This window comes from Anthonomus grandis, chromosome 11, assembly GCF_022605725.1.
Source record: "Anthonomus grandis grandis chromosome 11, icAntGran1.3, whole genome shotgun sequence".
In the NCBI taxonomy this organism is placed as follows: domain Eukaryota; kingdom Metazoa; phylum Arthropoda; class Insecta; order Coleoptera; family Curculionidae; genus Anthonomus; species Anthonomus grandis.
In genome coordinates this window covers 15,046,643-15,064,041 of record NC_065556.1, presented here as the reverse complement: position 1 = coordinate 15,064,041, position 17,399 = coordinate 15,046,643, and the positions used below count along the sequence as shown (strand labels likewise).

The 17,399-nt window shown below is 31.4% G+C and overlaps 1 protein-coding gene, 1 long non-coding RNA gene and 1 other non-coding gene across 6 annotated transcripts in view; 2 read left to right on the top strand and 1 right to left on the bottom strand.

The window, feature by feature from the left end:
* LOC126742470 (MICAL-like protein 1) overlaps nucleotides 1-17,399 on the bottom strand; it is a 231,987-nt gene that overhangs the window by 143,309 nt on the left and 71,279 nt on the right. The window lies entirely within an intron of this gene.
* Nucleotides 5,441-5,511, top strand: Trnag-gcc (transfer RNA glycine (anticodon GCC)). The gene has a single exon. It is a non-coding gene; the product is annotated as a tRNA-Gly (tRNA).
* On the top strand, nucleotides 12,515-17,046 carry LOC126742471 (uncharacterized). Of its 2 annotated transcripts, XR_007662577.1 has the most exons (4): nucleotides 12,515-13,485; nucleotides 13,947-14,502; nucleotides 14,561-16,291; nucleotides 16,348-17,046. It is a non-coding gene; the product is annotated as an uncharacterized LOC126742471 (long non-coding RNA). The 2 variants fall into 2 exon arrangements; XR_007662576.1 differs by having other exon boundaries at nucleotides 12,516-14,502.

Here is a 17,399-nt window from a genome sequence, read left to right as displayed (position 1 = left end):
ACACATTTTCCAATTTTTTACGATGGCGCTCCAGCTCAGGTATCATGTTTAAAATTATATGCTCGCTTCCCGTATGACCATTTTGGCAGACATTCTGCCTGGGTACGCTATCTCATTAAATAAAACTAAAGTACCCTTTCGTAACGGTGCATCGTATAGCGTGGGACAGACGTAAATATATCCTAGTCACGAAACTAGCCTCGCACTATCTTATACAAATTAAAGTTGCTATTCTTGCCGGTCATCAGTCAAGCCAACAAGAGAAGTTATACGCCACGACTAGAGCATGCGAAATGTTTTACAAGCGTTTTTTTGTCTGTCAGGTACATAGGGTCAAAAAGATAATTAAAAAGTGATTTTCAAGCTAAAAATAACCAATGGAGGGTATTAGATAAAGAGGTACTAGAACAATATTGTAATAGCTTTCAAGTGAAATACTCGACTCATTATCTGCGGTAGTTTTTCGCTCAGATCAGTTCTATATACTCAATTCATATTGATGTGAAGACATGCTCATGTAAACCTCCCAGTAGTATGAACAGCCAAAATCAATTAATTATACTATATACAATAGAATAGAATAAATAAATAATATTTACAATATGTATTGGTTCCTCTATATCGCCTTCTAAGTAATATTTCTCCTCGCACACAAGCATACTTCTACGAAGTGAACTTTGATCCAGAGGATTCTCTTTGTTGAATCTAAATCAATAACATTTGAATCCGCCAAATCCAAACAATTTTTGCAAATGTACACACTTAACTAAATGTTCAAGCATTCGCAAATATTTGATACTGAGAGCATGCGAAAAGGTTTACAAACGTTTTTTGTGTGCTGCTAAAAAACTAAAATAAGATTATCAAGACGGTATGGCATTACCTAACAAATAAAGGGTGTTTTTTTTAGAGGCGGAAAACTTTAAATTGAAATTAAACACAAAATATTTTATTGATATGAACGAATTTGCTTTTCTATTAAAGAACTTTTTTTGGCATTAATATTTAAAAATGATTTCGGGCATGTGACCCCCACAGTTGGCGCGTACGTGGCGTAATCTAGAGGTCCAATTTTCACACACTCTTTCCAGTACTGCAGGCTGTATTTCGGCAATCACGCGTCGTATGTTGGCTTCCAAGTGCTCAAGTGTTTCAGGTTTATCAGCGTAGACATGCGACTTAACATAGCCCCAAAGAAAATAATCTAATGGCGGTAAGTCGCACGAACGAGCTGGCCAGTTTACAGATCCATTCCTTGAAATTATTCGTTTCTCGAATGTCTCTTGCAGTAAATTAATTGTTTGCGCGCTGTATGGCACGTGGCACCGTCCTGCTGAAACCACATTTCTGCAACACCTGCAACGGCTTTCAATTGAGGCACAAAAAAGTTGGTTATCATGTTTCTGTATCGCTCACCGTTTACTGTAACGTTCTGACCATCAGCATTTCTAAAGACATAAGGACCAATGATTCCACCGGCCCATAAAGCGCACCAAACGGTTAGTTTTTCTGGATGTAACGGTTTTTCGCCAATAGCTCGTGGATTCTCATCTCCCCAAATTCGGCAATTCTGCTTGTTGGATCAACATCTTTCCTTCCGTCCATTCAGCTAAAGTACGGCGCAAAAGATGATCCTGGGGTTTCAACTCCTGGACAAGTTCAATTTTATATGCTCGCAATCCGAGATCTTTGCGCAAAATTTTCCATAAAGTGTATGGACATAAGTTCACGTCGTTCACACTAATTATTGAGAACGACGACGAATTGACACATTTGGATCATTATCAACACTATGCTGCACAGCAGCTATCGCTTGTTTCGTGCGCACTGTACGGCGTCTTACGGGATGCGTATTGTCGAGTAGAGTAAAAGTATTGAAAACGAAAACAATCATTAGTTTCTCGAATTAATCTCTCTGAAGGACGATTATGAGCACCATAAAACTCACGTAATGCCCGATGTGTTTATCGAATAGAAATCAAAATAAATTTGAACAATTTGGAAACGTTGCTCCCGCGTGAGTCTGTTCATGATAAATTGCCAAACCAAACTAATCTAAAAATAACCCAGAACTGTCAGGTCGGTTGTCATAAAAAACAGTGTTGCCAAATGAAAGTTCTCCGCCTCTAAAAAAAACACCCTTTACAAAGTTGACAAAGCAACTTTCATATAATATGATAAATAAACGTTAGCAAGTATTTGCAAATACTTGTTGGTGGGAGCATACGACATTACTAGGACCAAAAAAATAATAAAAACCTAAAAATAACAAATTTTGATATAGAGATTTCTGGCGTTGGGTGAAAAGCATAATTATCAAGCAAGAAATTTACTTCTCCTTTACTGTTACTGTTCAATTTTAGCAACTTCTCTTCTGGAGTTTAATGAATAAACATGTAGCAATAAAAATCAAATGTTTATTATGTTGTTACCAAAGGCACTAAATGTTTACAAATGTTGCCGAATGTAAAAATCGTCTGGTCAATCATACGCATGCATACAGGCCTAACATTTATATATTGGAATGATTGGTAAACGTTGGCAAATATTTGACAGAGCTTCCACCAGTATCGGCACACACAAAGGAATTCGTTGATCGCGCTCTTTCAATGAACAACAGTCAGTCAAAATTATTAAATGGGTAAAAGACGAAAAATTACTACCAATCGAACTTCCACTGAAACAAACTTTTTGCAATTGTATCTCATATGCAGATTCTCGTTCGGATTATTCGAGAGAATAATAAAGTCGTAAAATCTTCGATCTTTATTTTTAAATCTTTTGATTTCATAAAATAGACAAAGTATAATTTCCGTTCTCTTTCTGTATTTCACTTTTCGATCAACAAGCACAATTGTTAAGGCTAACCTAGAAACAGTTTGCGCATCATTGTATAGTCATTTCAATTAACTAATCGGACTGACGGTAATATTTTTGCTGCAGTTGACAAACCAAAGGTTTTGGTAGATGGAACCAGAATGTTAAATATATAATTTGTTGATAAATGTTTCCATAGGTTTGTTCAGAGTACGATGTACAACAAACCGCATTATCACTGTTCAAAAGCGGTATATTTATATTTTTAGTGAGGTAAAATATAAATCGTTCCATGTAAAATATTCTTGAGCTAAATTGACGGTATTAGAAATCTTAATATAATAGTAATAGAACTAAGCGTATTTCTCTCTGTTCCAGTCTCCCCTATGTTGGAAAAAATCAAGAGTAGTGTCATCTGCGTATAGGATTCTATATTCAGTTGTAATAGTTGATAATTCATTATTATTTATGATACACAAAAGTGGGCCCAGAATTTATCTTTATAACACACCTTTATGAATAATTACTAATTTTAATAATATGCCAAAATTATCGGACTCAACACAGGGTTTGACGGGTGTGATTTTATCAGGTGAGTTTCTCTTCTAATTTCTAGTAGTGTCGCAACTGCATACTGCTGCTAATTTAAATTTAAAAAAATGGGAAATACTCTTATGTAAAAAAAGGAAAATTGTCATTTTATATGTAAGCAGTGTTAACGTGGCATAACTTAAATGGTTATGGTACCCTAAATATTTTTTTATTTTTAAGAACATAACAAATTAGACGCACAGAGACCGTCGAATATGTTTACATATTATTTTTTTTGTTATATATAAATTTACTTTTATTTATTTCTGTTTGGATCTACCTACATTTGTTTTATTATTATGCCCAATATTCTATTTTACCAGTATTTTTTTGTTTATTTCGATATTCATTATGCGGATTTAAATAAGGATGGCTAATTAAATAAATTTTGTGTATAGTACTAGAAATTTGAGGATTTTAAAGGATACAAAAATAGTGGATGGTAACTTTGGATGAATATACAGTATATTTTTTATATTCACATAATGCATTCAGCCACTACCTTAACCTAATCTATATATATGTATGTTGTAGGTTATCTACTGCTTATTACACTATTTGAGGGAATTTAGACATGGACACACTTTTCAAGCCAGGGGATTGTTCGTCAAAAACATTTATATACACAGAATTTAATACTGGAACGATCGGGCAAGTAAGGATTGCCCCATGAGGTAAAACATATAGGAGAACTCAGTTAAAGCTTTCGTTCCGCCATTTGTTCAAAATTAATTAATAAAAGATTAATTCTACTGTCTTTCTTCAATATATTAACTAAGCATTCGGTGGTAGCAGATTAAATTTAGCCAGTTCTTAGTTCAAAAAAGTGGATGCCCGTTAGTTTGACTGACATCCAAAGAGCTAATGGTTTAGATCCTCAGCAGTAGTGGTATTATTGCATATTAAACAATACAAATTTTCGACTGACTGCATCTTTGTAAGAGGTATCTTACATTACCCTGACCACAGATAAGTCTAATAAACGTAGTATAATAACTCCTTAAGTTTTTTATTTGATGGCTCCAAGGAAAGTTGCTTATTGGTTTTTGTATAAAAATGATAGTTATTGGTTCTATATTTAACAAATTAATGTCTCCATTTTCGTTAACTGATTTCTTTAAGGCAAGCAAGTATGTCATATAGATACGTCTTTATTAATAACTTCTTTAGCTAGATGGTCAGCAATTTCATTTCCTTGAATTCCAGAATGTCCTTCTACCCAGCAGAATGATATTCGGATGTAATTTTTTATTGTAGTTCACATTTTTTGTACTACTTTAGAAATATTTGTATTTCTACATATATTTTTGATTCTGTTGTTATACATTGAGTCTGTAAATATAAAATACTATCTGGATACTGGATGCTGAGTTATATAGGTTATCAATAATAGCATAAGTCTCGGTTGTAAAAATAGAACTGCGTTGATTTATTGCAAAGGATCTTTTGACTTCATGGTCCTATACGTCGCATGCGCAACTTGGATATACATCTGTATAAACACTGACAGCTCATTGGTGCTCATAGATAATTTTTTTTAACTATATTAATAATATACTACGGATTTTCTTAGTAGATAGATATTTAAGTTTTTATATCCAAAAGAATATTTTTATAGTCGGTATCGAGTAAATTTTTGGTGTCAAAATTCAAAGTTTTCGTAAATACTTCAGCGGTGGGGAGTTCTTATGGTCCTACTATTTATTTATTAAATTTTCATTTTAAATATCTTATAGACTTGTTTCTCAATGAGTTAAATATGCTTAATGATATTTATAGAGATAGTTCAAAAATCTCAGCTATTAAATTATGAGAACCCTTTAATTCCACGCGAGCACAATTATTTTATTTAATAATTATTACTTTTCTTCGTTTTTTATTTGTATTGTTATTATGCCCAATATTTTAGTTTACGACTCTTTTATTTATTTTAATATGCATTATGTGAAATTAACTGTATTTTGCCTATAATATCTCAAGTGGCATTTTGTAAGCCCGTTTAGTTTTCTACAACGGACAAGTCTTATCATGAGCATCGGTGGTTCAGTGGTAGAATGCTCGCCTGCCACGCGGGCGGCCCGGGTTCGATTCCCGGCCGATGCATATTTTTTATATTTACTATTGTGGTTTTATTACTTACTTTACTATTTTCCGTAACATAATTTAATTGTCTATTGACAACACTGATTGGTTAATTCTTGCATATGAGAGAAGGTTTTATTGTCTTGGGGTCAAAAATTCAATTTGCCTAATAAAAATAGGTGATAGACTGACATTTTGTCTTCAGCTTTTTACACACTTGTGCAGGCACAAAGGAAGAAAAGCGACATTATTTGCACAAATCTTTATTATTAGAAAAATGATTCAATTATTTAGTTTATTTTACCATATTTGACATTTTTCACAAATAACAGTATTGACCATTGACCTGCATAGAGTAAATTCTCATTCCCGGTAAACCATTCTAATTCAATAATATCCTGCACATTTTGATCAATATTTATACCAATATTTAAAAAAAAATATTTGGAATATAGAAAAATTGGCAGAATATTGCTTATAATTTAATTGTTGGAAGGCAAATCTCTTTCCATTTTACAATCAACAAAAAACCATTATTTTGATGTTTACCCTAGAAATAATTTAAAAAGCTTTGTAGAAAAAAAACTATATCTACAATATACTGCAAATCTTAATATACAGTCTTAATATACAAAGAATATTCTTCTAGGGATATTGGCGGCATATTTTATTTCATTTATCCAGTAATTAACTTGTTTTACAAAATACAACAAAACAAAACTAATATATTAAAAGACATTATTAAATATTACTTACGTTTTAATTTAAATTTTTTTTATTTCTTATTTCATGGGTATTAGAAGTAAATAATTTCTGCATAAGTCAAAATTGATAAAATCCAAGTTAGTTATTATGCATAACTTAAATGGATGTCATACCCTTATTATTATTTTATGGAAAATGGCAATGAATTATATCATTAAATTTAATTACATTTCAGTTCATGCTATGAAGATGCTAAAAAAAGAAATTCCTGATTTATCAAACTTTACTAATTATCTTAATACAAGTTTTTTGCTTGAAATAATCCAGAGATTTCACTGAGTTTTTCAGACTAGAGAGTTGATTCAGTTAAAATGGGTTTTTACATACCTTTATATATATTATACTTAATTTCTATACTTCAGAAATTAAAGTTTACCAGATTAAGGTCTAAAAAGTTCATCCGGTTTTATATAGTGACTCATATATTAAATATTCATCAACTTTTGCTATACATTAATCTAGTGGTAGTTTCAAATAGTTTCCTTAATCAAAAGCTTTTCTCAGATCTAACAACGAAGCTGAAGCTGATTTTTTCTTCATTTGAGGAGCTTAAAAGTTTTGCAAGAGCTTGGTTAGTTGCTCTAAACTTATTTTCTATCTGGACTCATATTGTTCCTTAGGCAAAATATTATAGTTGGATAAAGAAGTAACGACTTCTCACTTCAAGATGAGAAATATTTGGGAATGCATGATTGTCATCTGATATATCTTGGATATAAAGTCAAAACTTCTCTGGTCAATCAGACATATGCCCAAACTTTTCCAAACGTGTCTAACATTTGATTGCCATCGATTTGATTCAAATTAAGTTGCTTCGTTTGATTATTTTCAAATGGATTTCAAATTTAGTCGAGAGAATATCGAAGCCTTAACTCTTTGATCATTAATTCTTTTAATGTTCTTAAATATTAAAACCAGAATCTACAGAGAAAATTGTACAAGTAAATGTCACACAGTTTGCTTTTTGACCACCAGTGCAAATACTGTTTTTTAAGAATGTATTGGCTGGTGAAAACGGAATATGAAACATAATTATCAGACGTTGAAAACTACTCATATTTGTATAGGTTTGTTCTTTAAATGAAATAAAATTCGATGGTCATCTAGACGCCTTTTGAGGTATCAATGGATACCAGACATAAATGATAACTGAATGTTAATTTCACTTCTACATAAAAATTCAATGGTGACCTTACATATGTCTATAAAAATAATTTTCTATAGAAAAAAAATATGTCTCCAAAACCATGAAACTCATGACATTTTTTTTTGTTAAATCAATAAAATTTCCCATAACAAATATTACCATAAATAAGCCAGTTGCGAAACAATTAAAGAAAAATTAATGGCCCAATAAAATTAATAATACCCATTTGCATTTTAACAATCGCCGTAACAACAAAACGTGACAAATTAGCAGAAAATAACATGCCTATAGAGAGAAGTAGAAAAAAAATTGAAATTGCCTTTGTACGGAGATGTGTTGCAGCAGCGCAGCTGCAAGGAACATTGCGACATTATCATAAAAAATATGTTGATGTTAAAATCAGCGATTATATACTTGCACAAAATAATGCGGTATAATAATGAAAACGCTAATCCAATCAACAGGTGTGTGTATTCCAATAGAGAGATTTCGCCTTTAACGTAACTATACACATATACACCAACTTGGATTTTATTAGAATTATAGTTGGATAAATAGGCAATTTATTTTGTAAATAAGATAATTTACCAAACAACTAAAAATAAACAAAAATTTTAATTATCAATTCTTTTCTGTTCCATACCATGTCAATTTTTACTTCAAAAAAGTATTCAGAATTGGGAAATCTTGCAAAACGTGGCAGCATTGCTAGAGGCGTGTACACTTAAAGCGCATCTACGAACAGCAGGTGGATCAATCATGGAAGATGGGCTCTTATATGCGATGTTGCCATACAACAAAGGCAGTAAAATTTGATTCTAAATATTGTTGCTATTGCTTCATCCACCAATGGAGATGGAAATAATTCATGATCGACATATGATCTTGATGACATAATTTTCAGTCGTACGCTTTAAGACTTATTTCACGAAAACACAAATGGCATTAAAACTTTTTTGAAGCTGATCAAGTTACCAGGTCCTCAGGAGTCAAAAATGTTATATTTACTCTTCCTATCAAAAATGTTATTGTCTTACATTGTAACTGAAAGCAGGCACCCCTTTAAGCCTTTCAATGTTCAAAGATTTTTTGTAGGACCAAGAAAAGAAAACAGACAAGGAAAAAAGGTAGGTAACTATAGTCTATACCTTACATATAGATAATATAGACCTTACAGAAGATAACAGTGGAATGGCTGATAAAAAAAAATATTTTGACTATAATTAAAGGTAGCAAGCATAAAATAAAGGCAGTAAAATCTCAATAAAGATAAGTAAAGTGGTTCACCACGAGAACCTTAGTCATCAAAGTAAAACTTTTATACAATATATTGACAAATAGTGTAAATAAAATGCCTAGATTAGAAATAGATAAATACAGCAAAATTTGTCGATACAAAAACCCTAAAAATTGGTCTTAGAATCTAATGGTCATGATAAAATTATTTCAAAGATCATTCAAAAAATAAAATTCATTAGAATTAAAACATGGTGAATACATAATCATTTCATCAAATTTTTTGAAAACTGAAATAATTAAAGTACTTTATATTCAAGGGGAAAATGATATATAAAGGGTATGAACCAAGCTGTTTCAAAATTTCGGAGTGCAAAAAAGGCAAACTTGACATTTTCCGATTAACTCACTAACAAAAAACAATTATCTCAAATGGCAAGTAAGTGCGAATAAATCAATTGAACCTTATACTGAGAGATCTAGATTTAATCTTGACTAATTAGAGACCTTATAGAAATACTATGCAGTTTTGCTTGTATCTAGACAATCACAGATCAAAATGTATTGACTTGTGTTGAGTAACGTTGTGAATAATACAAAAATTAAATCAATGGTAATATATCACAAAACAAACATCATTTGGGAATAAGAAAATAGGAAAAATATTTAAGCGTTCACGAATAGGAACGAACAACCAATTTGTCCAGTGTTTCCGGTTTTGTAGGAAAAATATAGTATTTACACTAAGGAAGCAACATTTGAGGGTTTCAAATTTTGGAAGAAAACATAGGTTTATCTATCTATTTTCCCGTTACATCGACGGTTTTGAGGTAGTGATATAAAGAGGGGAACGTTCTCTTCGTGTGCTGTGGCGAATACTCGCGAACGTTCGCGCAGTACAAATTGTTAGTGCACGCATGATAGATCGTTCTTTCAATATCGAAACATTTGCGAAGTCGTATTTATTAAGTATTGTTGGCAAAATAGATCCTATAATGTGGTTGCAGTCATATGGCTGGAAAACATTTATTACAAATTTAGCAGTGAGCATTTTCACATTTCCGCCTTCGTCAGCAGCCACTGAGCGAAGATTCGGTAGGTATGCATTAGTCCACCCTAAGTGTCGAAATTGCCTGACTGTGAAAAGAGCAGGCATGATAACCTATATTGCCTGTAACCTTAATCCTATATATAGCCAAAGAGGGCCAAAAACAAAGCGAAGTAAACAAACTTCAATGGTTGGACTCTTTCACGTCTACACAGACTTCCCTAGCTCTTTCTCTGGGTGACCAGGTCCATGATCCACTATTAACATTAGAATTTGACAATTCAGGAACTGATTAATCTGATTATGAAGAAAGCTGGTCCTACAGTATCCATGGTTTAAATAGCAGCGTTGGGACAGAATGTTTCGATGGGCTTTGCTTGACCTTGATATAGCTCCTGGATTAGAGTACCTAGGTTAGGTTAAAAATACATATCTGGTTTATTGCAGATTGCAATTTGTTTATTTACTGTTTACTTCTTACATAAGGTTTCAAATTCCCTTTAGATGTCAATATTTGGTTATTTATCAATATTCTTGTACTATCTGGACTTGATGTTATGTAGTAAAGGTTTTTTTTACTTTAAAACAATAATTCTTTCTCTTTTTTGTTGCTACGCATTAGGAGAATATTAAGTAGTTTCAGAAAAAACATGAAAATTCTCGTTATTTTTTCGTTTTTTTTCGTTTATGATCATTCATGCTCGGAGAACCTTCTTCTAAAATACGTGCTCGAGAATTTTACATCACTATTTTCAGTGCAGTATTCTAGAATTCAAATATATCTTATTTTATGTGCTGTCAGGTCCAACAATTCTGAAATATGCTTCAAGTTTCTGAAATCTATTCTAACGCTTTCGTTACAACTACATAGAACGTGGAACAAAACTAAACGCCGTTTCAAAAGTATTTTGGTTATAAAGCAGCTAATATTCCTACCTTATATTATTAACATTACACCAAATAAGGCTATGATTTTATCCATCTGAAGAGATCTCATACATATGATAATGATTCTTAAATTACCAAGCAAAGAAGTTTGATATGATTAATAGCGTGTATTTTATGGCTATTTATTTTACTTGTTTATAGAGTGATTTATATATTTTTTTATTTAGTGTTTTTCGATTTCTGAATGTATGTTGTTTTAATTAAATAAATTTTAAGCACATGGTAATAATGTAGAATAAAGGGTTAAGAAACAAGTGTGATAAAATCCTTGCTCGAAGTGTCTACAGTCTTCGCCAGGACTAAATGTTCTTATTGAAAAAATTCATCAATGGTGATGTATCAATTATAACTATTAATTCTGTTATACTTTTAATACCCCTGATTACCCTATTGTATTTATGCATATTTCGGAAAGCCAAAATCATTTTCAAGCTAGAGTGATAGTAATTTGATTCATGAAATCCAATTATTGCGTGTAAAATACCGATTCAGTATTAACTAACGTTAAAACCGCACATCTCTATTACCTAAGAATAAATCAGTGTATTTCTACGCCTTGCATCATCTTTATATTTATATGGGTACGGGGCTTATTTCGCCATCACGCGAATTAATATACCATGATCTGCGTGACTATCGAGGAGAGGTTTTTTTTTCAGTCTTTTATTTGCTTTTTCTAATAAGGTAAGAGATATTTAGTAGAGACTAATTAGATGTCATGTTCTTACGTCATTGCATCCTTTTTCAAAGTTGTGATATAAGAAGAAAAGAGAAATATTTCCGTTACTATATTAATTATTTTTAATTAAAGATACAAATTGAATTTCTTGGTTTAATGATCGTTTCTATATAGAAAAGGTTATGATACTTCCAGAAAATCGAAACAAGCCTAATAAAATCTGACCGGAGAGAGTATTTTGCAGATAAAGTGCAGATTTAAGAAATTTAAAACTATCAAGACCGAAATATATAAAAAGAATAATGATGATAGTGGAAAAGCAACGAAACATTTAATGATATCTAAGAACATCGTCAGATAGCAGGGAAATAGAAAATCATTGAATGAAATTGTTTCTCCATTATCTACGACTTAATTTCTTCTTAACGATGTCAGTGCTTTATTTTTTTCTTTTACTACTCTTATTTTTTACTTTAATCTAACTCTTTACTTTATACTTAATTCATTCAAATTACACATTTGACAATATACGGATATACGGATTAATTTATACGGAAAATACTGATGATGGTAGCAAAAAGGCAAAACGCAATGCTGTGAATCGGAAAATATCAATAATGGGCAAATTAACTGAAATGTTTGCAATTTATTATTAAACGGGTTTTAAAATAAAAGCCAAGAAAAAATAAAAGCTTCAATTTCAGGTATCAATTTCTCCTATATGTATAAACTAATTACATAAAATACTTCAGTCCTATTTAATTCTTATAGAGGTGATTTAAAAATGTAATCAGTTAATGTGCTTTAATTGCCTGTAAAGGTAACTATTTGGCCTCTAAAGGCCACCAAGAATTTCGAAATTAATTTTATTTTAAGTACTAAGATGAGATTTGTCTAAACGTTTATTGCTTTTAATAAGGGCCTACAAAACATTTTTTACAAAAATATTACCCACTTAAGCATAATGCCTCTTAATAGCTTTAACTGGGGTTAACTTATGGTAATTAAAGCTCATTAAGTACCAAGTAAGATTAACTGATGGAGTTTCTGGAAATACACAAAAAAAATATAACCTTTACGGTCTCATAACAAGAGCTGTCTCCAGTTAAGAGCGTTCATCACCCCCTAATTTCTATTACATGGATAACTCTTTTGCTTTAAAAGATATTTTAATGAGATTTTCACTAGTATTTTTTAAATATTTAGCAGAAGAAGCGAAGTTATTTGTTTATTATTTTTTTTTAAATATTGATATTTTTCTTTTTTATAAAAAAAAAATATAAAAAAATAAATAAGTTCGCCTCTAGTAAATGCGTTTTTAAAAAATTAACCCTAATAACATTTTATGAAATTTTTAATAATAAACCTAGCAAACGTGTAATAGCAAAATATGGCAATTTTCATCAAATTTTAGAATATTTACTACGTCTCGGCATACTTGGCAGCATTGCTTTATGCTTTATCGATCCAAGATCTACTGGCGAGCGTCGTTCCCGTGTCACCCCAATGTTAAAAAATATTAATATATAGTAATGTAATAAATTATGTAGGTTGAATATTAACAAATACGAAAAGTTTGGACTACCTGATTTTAGTTATTTTTCGAACTTTTGTCCACAATCCTTTTTGGTTTGTGATGTAGCGTTGATGTGTTTACAAATTTGCCGTACGCTGCAATATTATTAATAATTGTTATTAGTAGGCAACTAATAACAATTAATAATATTAGGTACTTAGGTTAGATTAGTAGGATATTTAGTAAATTTTGTTTTTTTTTGTTTGAATTTTTAAGCCTGTCTGCAAGCGACTGTCGCCGCGCCATCGCGTCGCCTCGGTGCCGCCTTACCCCATTGTTAAACAATAATGTTATATTATATTCAGGTAGAATAATGAGAAAAACGAAAATTTTAGACTGGGTACCTGAATAACTGTAACTTTTTACGTACCCTAACACTTTTTAGTTTGTGATGTGCCGTTGTATATGGAAGTCTGTCATGTGCTATTTTTGTGAAAACTGTGAACTTTACTGTTATAGTGTTTTTGTTTTTATTGTGCAAGAGCAGTTATTTTTTGAAAAAATGGGAAAACGTAAAGACGGTAAATCCAAGGTTTACTATTCGCGCCGGAAATCAAGGAAACACAAAAGAGTTATTATCTAACTAATACTAAAAAGTAAGTATGGATTTTAACAATTTTTTTTTGAAAAAGTAGATTTATTAAAAACAATTAGATAAACAGTAGATAAATATTTCCAAAAATTATTTTATTATTTTGTCTCATTGTAAACATAAAAATACCACTTTTGGGCCACTTTTATAACATTTTTTTTTCAAGGCAATACGATTATTAGGGCCTGAGATATAGCCGGTGAACATTCTTATTTGCCCACCCGGTACATAATATGTACCCAATTGGCCCATATTTCTTATTTTTTAATGATTTGTTTAAAAAGTGAATATGGAATGGTTTGTAACAAATTATTTTTAAAAAATTCGATGAAAGGCTTAATACCTAAACTCGTGATAAAAACTAAACTTTCATTTTGGCCATATTTTTTTTTATTATTTTTTAATTAGTTGAGTTTTTTAATTATTTATTTTTTATTAGTTTTTATATCAAAATATTACTTTTAGAACATCTCCTGATACCATAACTGACTACGTTATAGAAGGAAGGAGAATCGTAGATATTCAGAAGCTTTTTAAAGAAATCCAGAATTTATCCAGACACCCTCCATTTAATTGCACAATTGCAGATATGAACATTTTGACGGAAAATAGAAAAGGCTTAAAAAGTTCAATTTTACTAAAGTGCAAAATGTGCAATTTAGAAAAATACCTCAATCTGTTTACTCAAGATGAGTCTGAAACATCCATGGACATAAATGCCGCAGCAGCCTTAGCAACCATTTCAACGGGTATTGGATTTACTGCCGCAGAAGAATTTATGGCCATACTGGATGTCCCTTTTATGTCTCCAAATACATATCAGCAGCACCATGAGTTTGTGGGAGAAAAGATAAGGGAAACGGCTTGAAAAGCAATGGAGGAAGCCGCACAAGAAGAGAGTTTATTGGCCAAAGAATTAGGAGAAGTAGACCAAAATAATCGCCCCTGTATCACTGTTGTGGCTGATGGTGCTTGGAGCAAAAGGTCTTATAATGTTAATTATGATGCTGCTTCAGGAGTTGTAAGTTTACTATGATTTAGTTAAATACTTAATTTTGTTTGATTTTTTTGTATTTTAGGCTTGTATAATTGGACAGAGGACCGGAAAACTTTTATTTCTTGGCATCCGAAATAAATACTGCAGCTTTTGTGCATACGCCAGTGCCAAAAACATGGAAGTCATTCCAGATCATACATGTTATAAGAACTGGTCAAATACATCCACAAGTATGGAATCCGACATAATTGTGGAAGGATTTCGAAAAAGTATTGACATGTATAATATTATTTATAAAAGACTTGTTGGGGATGGTGACAGTAGCGTCTATAAAAAACTGATCGAGGCTCGCCCATATGGAAGTTTACATGTGGAGAAAATTGAGTGCAGGAATCATTTATTAAGAAATTTTTGCTCCAAATTGCGTGAAATATCTAATAAGTTTATTTATCATTAGCATTAATTTTTGAAAAAGCTATTAATTGTTCTTTATTTATTTTAGGTAAAAAAAGAAGCAACAGTACAAATAATCCGGTTTCACCATACCTGCGCAAACATATTTTGAACAATATACGAAGGATGAGAACTGCTGTGGCAATGGCTGTTACTCAAAGAAATAAAGAAGATAAAAGCTTTAGTATTAAAATAGAAAATCTTACTAAAGATTTAAAAAATATACCATCCCACGTATTTGGAGAGCATCTAAACTGTACAGCCATAGGATATTTTAGATGTGTAAAAAGTTTGGAGAAAAAAATTATATTGAAGAAATGAAGGCATGTGGGGTTTTGCAAGACATTGAAGTTTGTCTAAATAGACTCATATTGCATGCTTCCAGTTTGTTAAGAAATATGGACAATAATGTAGCTGAACATTATAACTCTGTGGTATGCAAGTTTATTGGCGGAAAGCGCATCAATTTTTCAAAAAGAAGGTCTTATCAAATACGGTGTGAAGCTGCAGCCCTATCTTATAATCTTGGAAGCGGAGAATACCACAAACAAATTTTTAAATCAATTGCTGAAAAAAGTCCTTCTGGTCATACAAAAAAATTTATTAATAGAGTTAAACAAAGACGTATTAATACTCTTAAAATAAGACCAAAAACCCTATTTAAAAAACGAAATAAATCAATTGCGCTTCCTGATAAAGATTATGGGGATCAGGAGGCAGATAATAGCATACAGCCAGACATGGAAGAAAATTTATTTGAAGAAAAAAAAAAGGAATTTTTAGAAGAACTCGAAAATTTAGAAGAAATGAAAATGAGATTAAGGATTTAGAGATTAGTACCAGAGGACAAGGAGGAAATCCAAAGTGGTATCAAGAAAGGAGTTTAAGGCTTACAGCGTCAAATTTTGGAAATATTTGCAAAATGCTAGAAAAAACAAATTGCAAAAATAAAGTAAAAGCAATTCTTTATTCCAAGTTTCGGGGCAATAAACACACTAAGTATGGCACCGAAAAAGAACCATTTGCTATTCAACAATTTGAGGAAACCTACAATTTAAAAGTTGAAATGTGTGGTCTTTTTATTGATTCCGAATGTTGTGCTTTGGCTGCTAGCCCTGATGGGCTAGTTGGCTCAAGAGGATTAGTAGAAGTAAAGTGCCCATCAACAGCTTCAGCAATCAGCCCTACAGAAGCTATCAATAAAAAAATAATCAAGTTTGCCACCCTTGATGAAAATGGACAGATGCATTTAAAACAGAACCATGATTATTTTTATAAAATCCAAGGCCAGCTTCATATCACAAAAAGAGATTTTTGTTATTTTATTTTATGGACACCTATGGGGATGCTGGTAGAACAGGTAAGCTTTTTGTTTTAAGTAGTAAGATATTTGGTATAACGAATTTATTATTTCAGATTTGGCGGCAGGACTCATTCTGGAATGACAAAATGATAGGAAAATTAAAAAGTTTCTATTACAATTGTTTATTACCGGAAATTATCGACCCGCGATATAGTAGAGGACTGGAAATAAGAAATCCATCGAGAAAATAACAACATTTCAATTTTAAAATAGGTATATTAATAGATTTTTGCAAATATAAAACTGTACTTTTTAAAATAAAATTTAAAATATAAGTATGTATATAATTGTTTTTTCAATAAGATTAGGGTAAAATGTATAACAGTTCAAAAAAGATGTATAAAAAAAACAATTATACATAGATTTTGTATAAAAAATGTATATTTTTTTAAAAATGCCTTTTAAAAACTCCCCCGTACATCATTAACAAAAAGTCTCGCAAAAAGTTTAATAATAATTGTAGCAAAAAAAAAATTATATGAAATAGGATCGAGCACCCCATTTCAAAGAAAAATTTTGCCAATAATCGACAATCGTAATGTCTCATTATTCAAGTTTCATAATTCCCCGCGCCATGCTATGCCATCCTCACCAGATTTATATGACACGCGAGAACCTATCGGTTTGGTCGCCGCTTTGAAATGACCCCTTCCCTTCATCCTTCCGCTGAGTGTTGCCATATGTTGGGTGAGCCAAAAAATCGCCTATATTTTGAAATCCGAGTTGGTCACGTGCTGATGGATGCTCTTAAGTAATTACATGAATATGATGGTCGTTTTGGGTCATAAGCATTTAAAACCGCTGCTATAAATTCAAGGGCCGCCACTGGAATCTCGGTAATCTCATAATAATAATGAGATACACCCATATGCCCTTGCTCGTAAACGTTTTAAAATTCTAATAAATTCTAGAGGTATCCAGAAAAAAAAATTATTAATATTTTTCCTGGCATTTCTTACTTTTTTTTAAATACATAATGTTTCGCCTTTAAGTTGTTAGTTTTATTTATTTTTTTTTAAATAATTTAAATTAATTCACTAATGGAAAAATTAAATGCCAATATGATCGATAAGAAGAAATAAGTTGATGTTCAAAGGCGCAACGT